Below are 11,910 nucleotides of genomic sequence, written 5' to 3'. Positions count from 1 at the left end.
TATTCATTCCTCAGGCAGTCTGAATTCAGTATAATTAATAGTCCAGAGGTTGTAATAATATATTAAGAACTCCAGCCAATGACAGGTCAACCATTGGCTACAAATAGAAAATATCAAACAAGAAAAGGTAAGACTAACATTTATTTTGTGAAATCATAAAGCATCAAACTGAAGAGAATTGGAAAGATCATTTAGTGTCTGTAAAAGTAACTAAAATTAAGTGGTAGTTGTCAAAAATGATCTTTAATGGCTACATATAAACATAATTTCCACCCACTGCATAAACGTAACCAAATAATAAACCATTATGTGTTATATAAATAAAAATTGAAAAAAATTTTGATGATATATATTCTGCAAGTAAAATGTGCCTTACACAATTTTCCAGCAGTGACAAAAACTAAAGTGCAAATTATTTTGTCTTCAGTTTTTTTGATGGCACTTGGGCTTGAACTCAGGATCTAGGCAATTTACCACTTGAGCTACACCCATCTCTGTTTTGCTTTGGTTATTTTATTTTTTGTTGGTCGTGGGGCTTGAACTCTGGGCTTGGGTGCTATCCCTCAGCTCTTCAGCTCAAGGCAAGCGTGCTCTACCATTTGAGCCACAGAGCCACTTCCAGTTTTCCAGTGGTTTATTGGGGATAAGAGTCTCATGGACTTTCCTGCCTGGGCTGGCTTTGAACTGTGATCCTCAGATCTCAGCCTTCTGAGTAGCTAGGATTACAGGTGTGAAACACTGGCGCCAGGCTTTGCTTTGGTTATTTTTCAGATGAGATACCACATGTTTGCCTAGTGTTGGCTTCCATCTGTGATCTTCCTACCATTGTCTTCTACCACTGAACTCAGCTTATTTTTTGGGATGTAGTCTTGCAAACGTGCCCACATTTTTGCATAGTAATCCTCCTTATCTAGGCCTTTTGAGTAAACCACTGTGCCTGTCCTTTAATTTGATTTTTAATTTGTTTGAAATGCCTTTAAGTTCTTCTTTCTCATCTCTAAAATGGGATGATTATGACAACTCAAGGAAATGAGAAAGGTGGAAGGTGTCTAATACAGTGTTACCTTCCTTTTTTTTTTTGTTGGTTGGTCGTGAGTTGACCTCTGGGCTCGGGCACTATCCCTCAGCTCTTCAGCTCAAGGCGAGTGCTCTACCGCTTGACCCATAGAACCACTTCCGGTTTTCTAGTGGTTTATTGGAGATAAGAGTCTCACAGACTTTCCTTGCCTGGGCTGGTTTTGAACCATGATCCTCAGATCTCAGCCTCCTGAGTAGCTAGGCTTACAGGCAAGAGCCACTGGCGCCTGGCACCTTCCATTTTTAATGGTAATTTACTTCTGTTGCCTTCCTTCTCTTCTTCACCCTTCTCCCCCTCCTCTTCCTCATCTTTAAATTTCTCTTCATCCTTCTACCTTTTAATAGCATCCTGTATTTCTGTTGGCCAAATCTGGCAGCCTTAGTCCTAAGTATGTGAAAGTTGCACTCTGCCCAGAAAGTAATACTTCTAAGAACCTGTTTGTCCAGAGAAAGTTCACACATTGGATCCAAATAAATGAAATCTTTCTACCAATGTTTGAGATGCTGTTTTAGTTTCCTGAGAAGATAGGAGTTGATGTGCAGTAGAAGGAAAAACATTTTCCTTCTCCAGGTTCTCAGCTGGATTTCTGAATATACAGATTAATCTTACCTCTTTTCTAATGTATGAATGAAAAGCTATAAATGTCTTTGGAAAACACTGCATAAGTTACATCCCATGAGTTGGATATGTCATTTATTCATCCTTGTTCAGTTTTTCTAATTTCCCTATTTCATTTTTTATTTGACTTATTGAGTAGTAAACATGTATTTCTGACTTATTTTTGTGCCAGTACTAGGGCACGAATTCAGGGCCTCATACTCTTGCTTGGCTTTTTATTTTTATTTATGTTTTTGTTCATGGCTGGTGCTCTATCATTTGACCTGAGCCTCTAGTTCCTTAAAAATGCATTTTCATTTCCAAGTATATAAGATTAAGAAAATATATCCACTGTTGGTATTTAATTCTATTTTGGTCAGAGCTTGTATGGTATCTTTTTAAATTTTCAGGCTGAGCAAGGTGGCACATTATAATACTAGGTTTTGAAGAGGTGGAGATTGATTTGGCCTTTAAGGCCAGCTCAGGAAAAGAGTTGGCAAGACCGCATCTCAATCAGTAAGTCAGACGTGGTGGTATGCCATGGATATATGTGATAGATGGAAGATTACAGTCTAAGATTAGTCTTAGAAACATTCCCTCTCTACCTCCCCCCCCCCCCCATAAAACCCTGTCTCAAAAATAACTAAAGCAAATTAGGGTTAAATATGTAACTCAAGTGATAGAGCCCACCTGCTTAGCAAGTGCAAGGCCCTGAGTTGAAACCTCAAAAACCCCACCCAACCTTTTCAAGACTTGTTTTATGGCTCAAAATAAGTTAGGACACTAGGGTTAGTGTCCCAAATGGACTTGAGTGTTGATGTTCTGTTATTGATAGAATGTTTTATGACTACCAGTTAAGTAAGGATGGCTTATAATACTGTTCACAGTCTATATCTTTCTTTTTTTTCTTTTTTTGGTCAGTCGTGGCACGCCTACTTCCGGTTTTCTCTTATTTAATTGGAGATAAGAGTCTCACAGATTTTCCTACCCAGGCTGGCTTTGAACCATGATCCTCAGATCACCTTGTTCAGTAGGTAGGATTACAGGTGTGAGCTACCAGTGCCGGGATCAGTCTGTATCCTTTCTAATTATTTTTCATGTTTTTCTTTCATTTACTGAGATAAAAATATTGAAAATTTCAAGTATAGCTGTGGATTATACGCTATGGGTTTCTTATGTAGAGGCATTTCCAATTTAACAATAGAGATTTCTTGACTTTAGCATAGTGTGAAAGCAATACACATTCCATAGAAACTGTACCTCCGTTTCTAGAAAATTTCTTGGAAGTTTCTTTTTTTCCTGGGAGACGATATGTCATTGAGTGCTGTCTCCGGAAGCCTGAGCTTTGAGACAGCCACACAATCACATACATAAGTAACCAGTGCTATGAAGGGCATTGTGTTGCGCAGCTATGAGTTCTGGTAGGTTATGTGTATTCAACACATTGTGAACATACAGTATTTTCAATTTACAGTGAGTTTATTGAGATGTAACCCTGTGATGAGTCTCTATTTTGTATATTTTGAAGTTTGGTTTTAAGTAAAAGTACTTTCAGGATTGCTTTTTGTGGGGAGAAGAGGGTAACTGGAGCTTACACTTAGCTCCTGGGACTCTGTCCTTTACAGAAATGTCTTTTACAAATATTTTCTTCCAATCTGTGGCTAATTTCCTTGTTTTCTTGGCTTGTGAGGTATGTCTTTGTTTTCAGTGTTTGAGCTAGGGTTTTTGGCAATACTGTAGTTTGAAGTCAGGGCTTTGTGTTTGCTAGGCAGACACTCTTTTTATTTCTTTTTTTTTTTTTGGGTCCAGTCATGGGGCCTGAACTCTGGGCCTGGGCGCTGTCCCTCAGCTCTTCAGCTCAAGGCTAGCGCTCTACCACTTAAGCCACAGTGCCACTTCCGGCTTTTTTTCTTATGTGGTGCTGAGGAATCGAACCCAGGGCCTCGAGCATGCAAGGCAAGTGCTCTAGCACTGAGCCACCTTCCCAGCCCCCTAGGCACTCTCTCACCTGAGCCACAGTCCCAGTCCTGTTTTGATTTAGCTGTCTTGGTATTATTATTATTATTATTAATTGTTTTGATAACTCCCATCTTTTGAACTGCATCCCTCCTCCTTACTGGATGGGGTGGGATCTCACTGACTTTGCTGCCCAGGCTGGCTTCAAAATACAGTTCTCTTTATTTCCACTTCTTGAGTACCTGGGAAAATGGGTGTGAGCCAGTGTGCTTGGCCATGAACTTAGATTTGCAACATATATCTTCAGTGTACTAACATTTATCTTTAATTTTTTTTTTTTTTGGGTCTGGTCGTGGGGCCTGAACTCTGGGCCTGGGCACTGTCCTTCAGCTCTTCAGCTTAAGGCTAGCGCTCTACCACTTGAGCCACAGCACTACTTCTGGCTTTTTTCTTTTTGCTTATGTGGTACTGAGGAATCAAACCCAGGGCCTCACGCATGCAAGGCAAGCATTCTACCATGGAGCCACCTTCCCAGCCCCTCTTTAATTTTTATCACCTGATAATAGTGTAAGAATTATACAGAAATATATTTGCATTTTTCATTTCATCCTTTGTTCTATTCTTGACATACAGTTTATATCTGCATGTTTTTAAAATCCCATAATATTATATCATAATTTTTGCTTTAAGGTAATTCTTTTGTAATTAAAGATAGAGACAGGCTAGGAATATGGTTTAGTGGTAGAGTCTTTTTTTTTTTTTTGGTCGGTCGTGGGTCTTGAACTCTGGGCTTAGGGCTGTCCCTGCGCTCTTCAGCTCAAGACAAGCACTCTATCACTTGAGCCACAGCACCAATTCTGGTTTTCTAATGGTTTATTAGATAAGAGTCTCACGGACTTTCCTGCCCAACCTGGCTTTGAATTGTGATCCTCAGATTTCAGCCTCCTGTGTAGCTAGGATTACAGGCGTGAGCCACCAGCGCCTGGTTTAATGGTAGAGTCTTGACAGGCATTTGCAAGGCTCTAATCTCTAGCAGCCCAAAAAAAGTACAACAAAATAAATAAAAATTAAAATCAGTGAGAAGCATTTAAAATTTAGCCAGTTCAGTATCATATGGTGCATTCACAGTATTCTGCATAGTTCACAGTATTCTACCTAATTCACAGTATTCTCTCTAGTTCTGAAACATTTCCACCCTAAAAGGAAGCCATGTAACTATTAACTTCCTTTTTTTTTTTTTTTTGTGGTCACTTGTGGGGGCCTGGGCACTGTCCCTAAGATCTCCAGCTCAAGGCTAGTGCTCTACTACCTGAGCCACAGCACCAACTTCTGGTTTTCTGGTGGTTTGTTGGAGATAAAAGCCTCATGGATTTTGCTGCCTGAGCTGGCTTTGAACCATGATTCTCAGATCTCAGCCTCCTGAGTAGCTAGGATTACAGGAGTAAGCCACTGGTGCCTGGCTGCTCTTAGCTTTATTCCCCTTTTCTCTCAGCTGATTATACCCATCAGTCTCCTCTGTCTCTATGCACTTACCTATTCTATATATTTCATATAAAAATGGGCTGATGTATGACCATTTGTATCTGGGTTCTTTCATTTTATTCATCTCTTACAGATACTTAAAATGATGGAAATTTAATTACCTTTTACCAAGCCCCACCTAAAGTTTCTATACCTTTCCATGTAGCCACACTGGGAACCCAGCTTCCAGCTTTTTAATTTTAAGACATGTACTCAAATCATATCCAAACTATAGCAGGTGTTACACAGTGACATGAGCACCAGAAAGTGAAGAGCTTAGAGCATCGTGAAGGTTAGTGACACCCTGAAGATTAGTTTATACAGTTTCTGATATATATCATCATTTCACTATTTTCTCCTGTAGCATCTGATCTGTTATTCATCCCACACACCAATTAGTTATTTCAAACACTGCATTTTTTAATCTTTAGAAGTTCCATTTAGGAAGTGGCACTGTGGCTCAAGTGGTAGAGTGATGGCCTTGAGCACAAAGAGGCTCAGGGACAGTGCCCAGGCCCCGAGTACAAGCCCCACAACTAACAAAAAACCCAAACAAATAAATATGAAAAGTTCCATTTAGGTCTTCTGTTATATATTCTATTTCATCCTCCTGTTCTTATTTTCATTTAGACTGAAGCTTAATATGTATATACATACATATGTATATGTATATGTGTTTATATACATATATTTTAGGTTTTTTTTTTTTTTGGTGGGTTGTGGGGCTTGAACTCTGGCTTGGGCGCTGTCCCTGTGCTCTTCCGCTCAAGGCGAGCGCTCTACAGCTTGAGCCATAGTGCCACTTCCAGTTTTCTAGTGGTTTATTGGAGATAAGAGTCTCACATACTTTTCCTGTCCAGGCTGGCTTTGAACCTCGATCCTCAGATCTCAGCCTCCTGAATAGCTAGGATTACAGGCGTGAGCCACCAGCGCCCAGCTTTATATACATATATTTTAATGCTTTAATGTTTCTTTACTGTAAATAAAATATTAGATAGAACAATTCAGAGCTGTCCACCATACCATTGTCTCATCACTTTGTTTGATTTGTCTTTTGTTACCTTTCAGTCTTTGTTGTATAAAAAATTAAGTGGTTTCACTTAATAGTGTATTATAAATATTTTTCATTTTGTTATAACTTTATTTATTTATTTATTTTTGGGTCCAGTAATGGGGCCTGAACTCTGGGCCTGGGCGCTGTCCCTCAGCTCTTCAGCTCAAGGCTAGCGCTCTACCACTTAAGCCACAGCGCCACTTCTGGCTTTTTTCTTTTTGTTTATGTGGTGCTAAGCAATCGAACCCAGGGCTTCATGCATGCAAGGCAAGCACTCTACCACTGAGCCACCTTCCCAGCCCCTGTTATAACTTTTAAAAGTATCTCCAAATCCTCATCTCCATCATCTCTCATCCCATTACACTGGGGGAAGGACAGTTGGATTTGAAGTCTAACAGATGTATTTTTTTTTTTTTTTTGCCAGTCTGGGGCTTGAATTCAGGGCCTGGCACTATCCCTGAGTTTTTTGTGCTCAAGGCTAGTGCTCTACTACTTGAGCCACAGTACCACTTCCAGCTTTTTCTGTATATGTGGAACTGAGGACTCGAACCCAGGGCTTTGTGCATGCTAGGCAAGCACTCTACCACTAGGCCACATTCCCAGCCCTAACAGGTGTGTTTTTAAAATCCAGGCCTCACTGTATTCTAGACTGGCCTGGAACTCACTGTATCCAAGGGTGGCCTTCAACTCAAGATCTAGCTACCTCTGTCCCACATGTGTGCCATCATGCTCAACCCTATAAAAGCTTGCTTTAAAGTTTTTAAAAATGAATTCCATTATTTTTCTCATTTTCTAAGTCTATTGACTTTTTTTTTTTTTTTGGTCCGGTCGTGGGCCTGCACTCTGGGCCTGGGCACTGTCCCTCAGCTCTTCAGCTCAAGGCTAGCGCTCTACCACTTCAGCCACAGCGCCACTTCTGGCTTTTTTCTTTTTGCTTATGTGGTGCTGAGGAAATCGAACCCAGGGCCTCGTGTATGCAAGGCAAGCACTCTACCACTGAGTCACCTTCCCAGCCCAAGTCTATTGATTTTTATTCTAGTGTGAGTCACACTTTTTTGTTTCTTTGCATATGTAGTGATTTTTTTGTGCACTAAATATTTTGAACTTTCACATTTAACAAATGTACTAGGTTGTGTTGCATTTCCTTAAGGAACACTGGACGGAGGTTTGGCCTTCATCCCTGAGTTCAGTCCTTGTGAACAGTACTTTATGTGTTCAATCAGGAAAGTTCAGAGCAGTATTAGTTATTGGACTAATGAATTACTCTTTTCCAAAGATTCTTGTCATTTTACATCTGTGTTCTGAAGTCAGCCAGACTGTCAGCTGCTTGGCTCCCACTCTTTGCTGTGGCCTACAAATGTTTCTAGCAATCACCGGGCTTAACCAGTTTTCTTTTTGTGTTAGTCCTTGTGACCTCTTGTCTGTTTAGGAACACTTGTTTCATAAATTTTGTCCTCCTTGCTAGTTCCTTTGTCATAATCTTTGGTGAGTGAAGGAAGATATGTGGGACATCAGGGGAAGTAGGTCATATGGGGACTAACCAGAAAGAATAATAATTCTTCTTCCTCCTCCTCCTTCTCCTCCTCCTCCTCCTCCTTTTTTTTCTTACTTCCCCCTTCCTCCTTCTCCCTTCCTCCTTTCTCCTTCTCCCTCTCCCTTCTCCCTTCTTCCTTCTTCTTCTTCTTGTTGGTTGTGGGGCTTGAACTTAGGGCCTAGACGCTGTCCCTCAGCTCTTCAGCTCAAGGTTAGTACTCTACCACTTGAGCCACAGCACTACTTCTGGTTTTTCTGGTGGTTAATTGGAGAGAAGAGTCTCACGGACTTTCCTGCCTGGGCTGGCTTTGAACCGTGATCCTCAAATCTCAGCCTCTTGAATAGCTAGGATTACAGGTATGAGCCACCAGCCTCTGGCTGAAAGAACAATTCATAACATAGCTAAAATAGAGACTTTTTTCTGTTCCTGGTCTCCTTGGGAAATATTTTTCTCTGAACACATTTTGGAGCTCTCTCCTCCTACTTATCTCACCTGTGGGGGGTTCAGTAGCCCTCCCTGGCTGACAGTGGAATTAGAACAGCTGGTTTGGGGTTGGAGGTGTGGCTCAGTTGGCAGAGCACTAGCCATTAAGCAGCAGGTACAGTCTGGGGAATAAAAAAGAGAATAGCTGTCTTAGCTCTGTGCTCCTGCCTGCCTTAGAAAACAAGCCTAGAAGGTGACATGTTGGTGGGCAAAGGAGGCATCCACACCCACCCTCGGGAGCCATCGTGCCCACTGAATTTGAAGTGCGGGTGTCCTGCAGGCAGTTGGCGAGATGGGCCCAGGACTCTGCCGGAAGCCATCCGGGCTTCTGTCTTCCAGGCATGAGAGGATGGGGGCAGCAGGGCTTGCTGGGGAGAATGAAGCCCCTTGAGGGTGGAGCCTGGCACAAGCTAGAGTTTTGATGTACAGATAAGCTAAAGGATATCTGAATATCCATTTTTAGTGAAAGGTAACTCTAAACACTGGGGCAGATTCGCACATGGGAGAAGCTAGTTGCATGTATGACTTGGCTACCACTGACTAATTTACCAGTGGAATCTTTTATTGAGTTTTGCATAGAACAGTACTGTGAACTTCTTTTAAAATAAAAAGTGTACCGAACAAGGATGAACAAAGCTCAAAAATTTTTAGTAAAATGAGTTGCTGAGAAGTGGTTACTCTTGTTATGAGTACAATTAATACTATTCATATTCAGCCAGATAAATATCCAGTTACCAAGAGGTTATATAAAGTAATATAAGCAGTATAAAAGATATTATACTAAGGAGGAAAGGAACTGGCTTTGATACACAAGAAAGGAAAATTAGATAATGATCTGACTTTATAACAACTGAATTTTACTGTAGAAGATATTAGTAATTTCTATTAACAAGAACCTCAATCATTATTATTACCTTTAGTTATACATAGGAGTTTAAATTCAACTTGTTTATGAGAACAGCATCATCTTAGAAGTTCCCTTGGCTTTGTAGATGAGAAATAATTTTATATGTCTTTACAAAAGCAGTTAGATAAAATTTGGAGCACACAAGCCCCAAATAAATGTTCATTTCCAAGACTTACTTAGATGACGTGAAGGTGGTTTTGTTTTTCATATTTTTCCCATTCTGTGTCTATCCTTTATTAGTATTGGCTAATATCATCAAAGATATATTTAAAAGTATAATTTTATTCTGAAACAAGAGAAAGGAAACATGCATGCTGCAATAATGTCAGAGTTTCCAGGGGAGATATGAACTTGGTTGTATAAACACATTTTATTTGGGGTTCAGTATGAATTTTCAATAGATGTTATTTAGATAAGAAAGCAGCAATTCAATGCAGTTATATAAACAAGAAGCTCAGAGGGGAATTATGCTGAAGGGTATAAAATGGGCCAGGAGTCTGGGTCAGCGTAGCACCAGCTCACCAATGCAAAGTCAGGTAGGTGTCTAGACTGAGAGGCGCTGCCAGATGAGGTGTTCTCACTGCAGTCTTTCATTTTCACAATTGTCGAATTTATTTAAAACGTGCAAATATTAGGAGATAATTTTCTTTCATAGGCTCTAAGGTTTTAAACTTGTTGCATGGCTGGAGAGTGTGACTGAGCCATATAAGGTACAGTTGACTTTCCATCCACATGAGGAATGACAGCTGATGAAAGCCTTGTGGAATAGAGATTGATGTGTGTGTGCTCTATGTTTGCATTTCAATTTAAGTGGTTTTCTCCCTTGAATAATGATTATTAAATCTTAACTATTAATGGTCATCTTTGATGAAAATATTGCCCTGGGAAATCTTAGTATGGATTTAGGGGTAATATGCTCTGTCTTAAAAGGTATTTTTCAGTTATATAGTTGTGAAAAACTCCCCCTGCCCCTTAGGTAGTATCCAACCTGAACAATAGTTTATTTTGCTCTGCTTTGGTTTGCTGGACAATTGAGTTTTCATTGGACAGTAAGGAATCCTGAGAGAAAAGATGGGTAAAAAAAAATCAGATCAGAGAGAAATGTGTTTATTAAGAATAAAGAATAGGGGGTTGGGAAGGTGGCTCAGTGGTAAAGTGCTTGCCTCGCATGCATGAGGCTCTGGGTTCAATTCCTCAGTACCACATAAGCAGAAAAAAACGGAAGTGGCGTTGTGGCTAAAGTGGTAGGTAGAGCTCTAGCCTTGAGCTGAAGAGCCAAGGGACAGCACTCAGGCCTAGAGTTCAGGCCATGACCGACCAAAAAAAAAAAATGAATAAAGAATAGGGGATATACTTCATCACAGTGCTAAGGAAGTTATTTCCCACTGTTTGAATCCTGCCTGAATCCACCTATCCTTCATGTTTAAGCACTCAATAAGTTATTTATGAGGGCTTTAGAAGAGGCAATTAAGTTGCAAAGATGAAAATCCAGGCACAATAAAGAAGGAATTGTGATAGATAAGAAGGGATTAACCAGCACTGATTTATGTAGTATTGTGAACACATGTGTTTCAAATGTATGTATAAGAGAACTTCAAAAACAGTATCAAATTAGGAATGAGGTAACAATAGGATAATATTATAACACAGTTTCCTCCTGTAATTTAACATGGGAGAACTCTGACCATCAGGTCACCAAACCTCTGTTTTATATAGAATAGTAAAAGTTCAGACATGTAAAGTTCATTATTTTCTTTGGTGAAAACTCAGTGAACAGCTGTCCAGACACTTGAGAGTTATATGATTGTGAATGACAGGTATTTTATAACATTTATCCAGTTGATACATTTTTTGATTCTACAGAGGATCCTCTAAGTCTATGGCACTAATATAATAGGACCAATTCTATACCACAGAAGATCACATTTGCGAAGCACTTGAGAAAACCTGATTTGTGAGAAACAGATTCTTGTTTTCAGGCTGGGATTATAGTTCAGGGGCAGAGCAGGAAGCTTGGCATGGAGGAGGCTCCAGGTTTGGCCCTCAGCTAAAAAAAAAAAAAAAGCAACCAGACAGATCCTTATGCTTTTCCTTCCCAATTCCAATATCCAAATAACTCCTCGAGGAATTGCTTGAATATGCAATGGTGTATTTTATTTTTCTTTCTAAAGTGGTTTACACAAGAAAGCATAGTAAATATAGGAAATCTTTGATTGGAGTGGGTCTCAGAATCCTCTTTGCAGCGCTGAGAACAACCTGTTTCTATTATCTGTGTTCTACTTATTTGAGCCTCCACGGGACTGGCAGCTCTTTAGGTCAAGGGCCATCTTGTGTCCATTTCGTGTTTCTCAATGCATGGCTCAGATGCTAAATGTATGCTTATCTACCTTATCTGCAATTCTCATTTTAGGAATAAAAAACTGATGGGAATGACTACTTATCTGTAAAGCTTACATGCATAATAAATCCCTGTATAATGTGGTTTTCATTTTCTCTTGCAACGTTATTGGCAACAAAATTTTGGTTAACAGGGCTGGGAATGTGGTTTATTGGTAAAGTGCTTGCCTAGCATGAATGAGGCCCTGGGTTTGATTTCTTGGTACCACATAAACAAAACATAAATAAAATTAATTAATAACTTTTGGTTAACTACAGTTGACCATATGAGGTTTCCCTAAGTAGATGTTTTAAGTTTTAAATGGCTTAAAATGCCATGGGGCTGGGTGCTGGTGGCTCACGCCTGTCATCCTAAGCTTCCCAGGAGGCTGAGATCTGAGGAT

The sequence above is a fragment of the Dipodomys spectabilis genome, unplaced genomic scaffold (assembly GCF_019054845.1).
Source record: "Dipodomys spectabilis isolate Male_0828 unplaced genomic scaffold, ASM1905484v1 ptg000148l, whole genome shotgun sequence".
NCBI classification, from domain to species: domain Eukaryota; kingdom Metazoa; phylum Chordata; class Mammalia; order Rodentia; family Heteromyidae; genus Dipodomys; species Dipodomys spectabilis.
Note: the sequence above shows the minus strand (reverse complement) of the source record.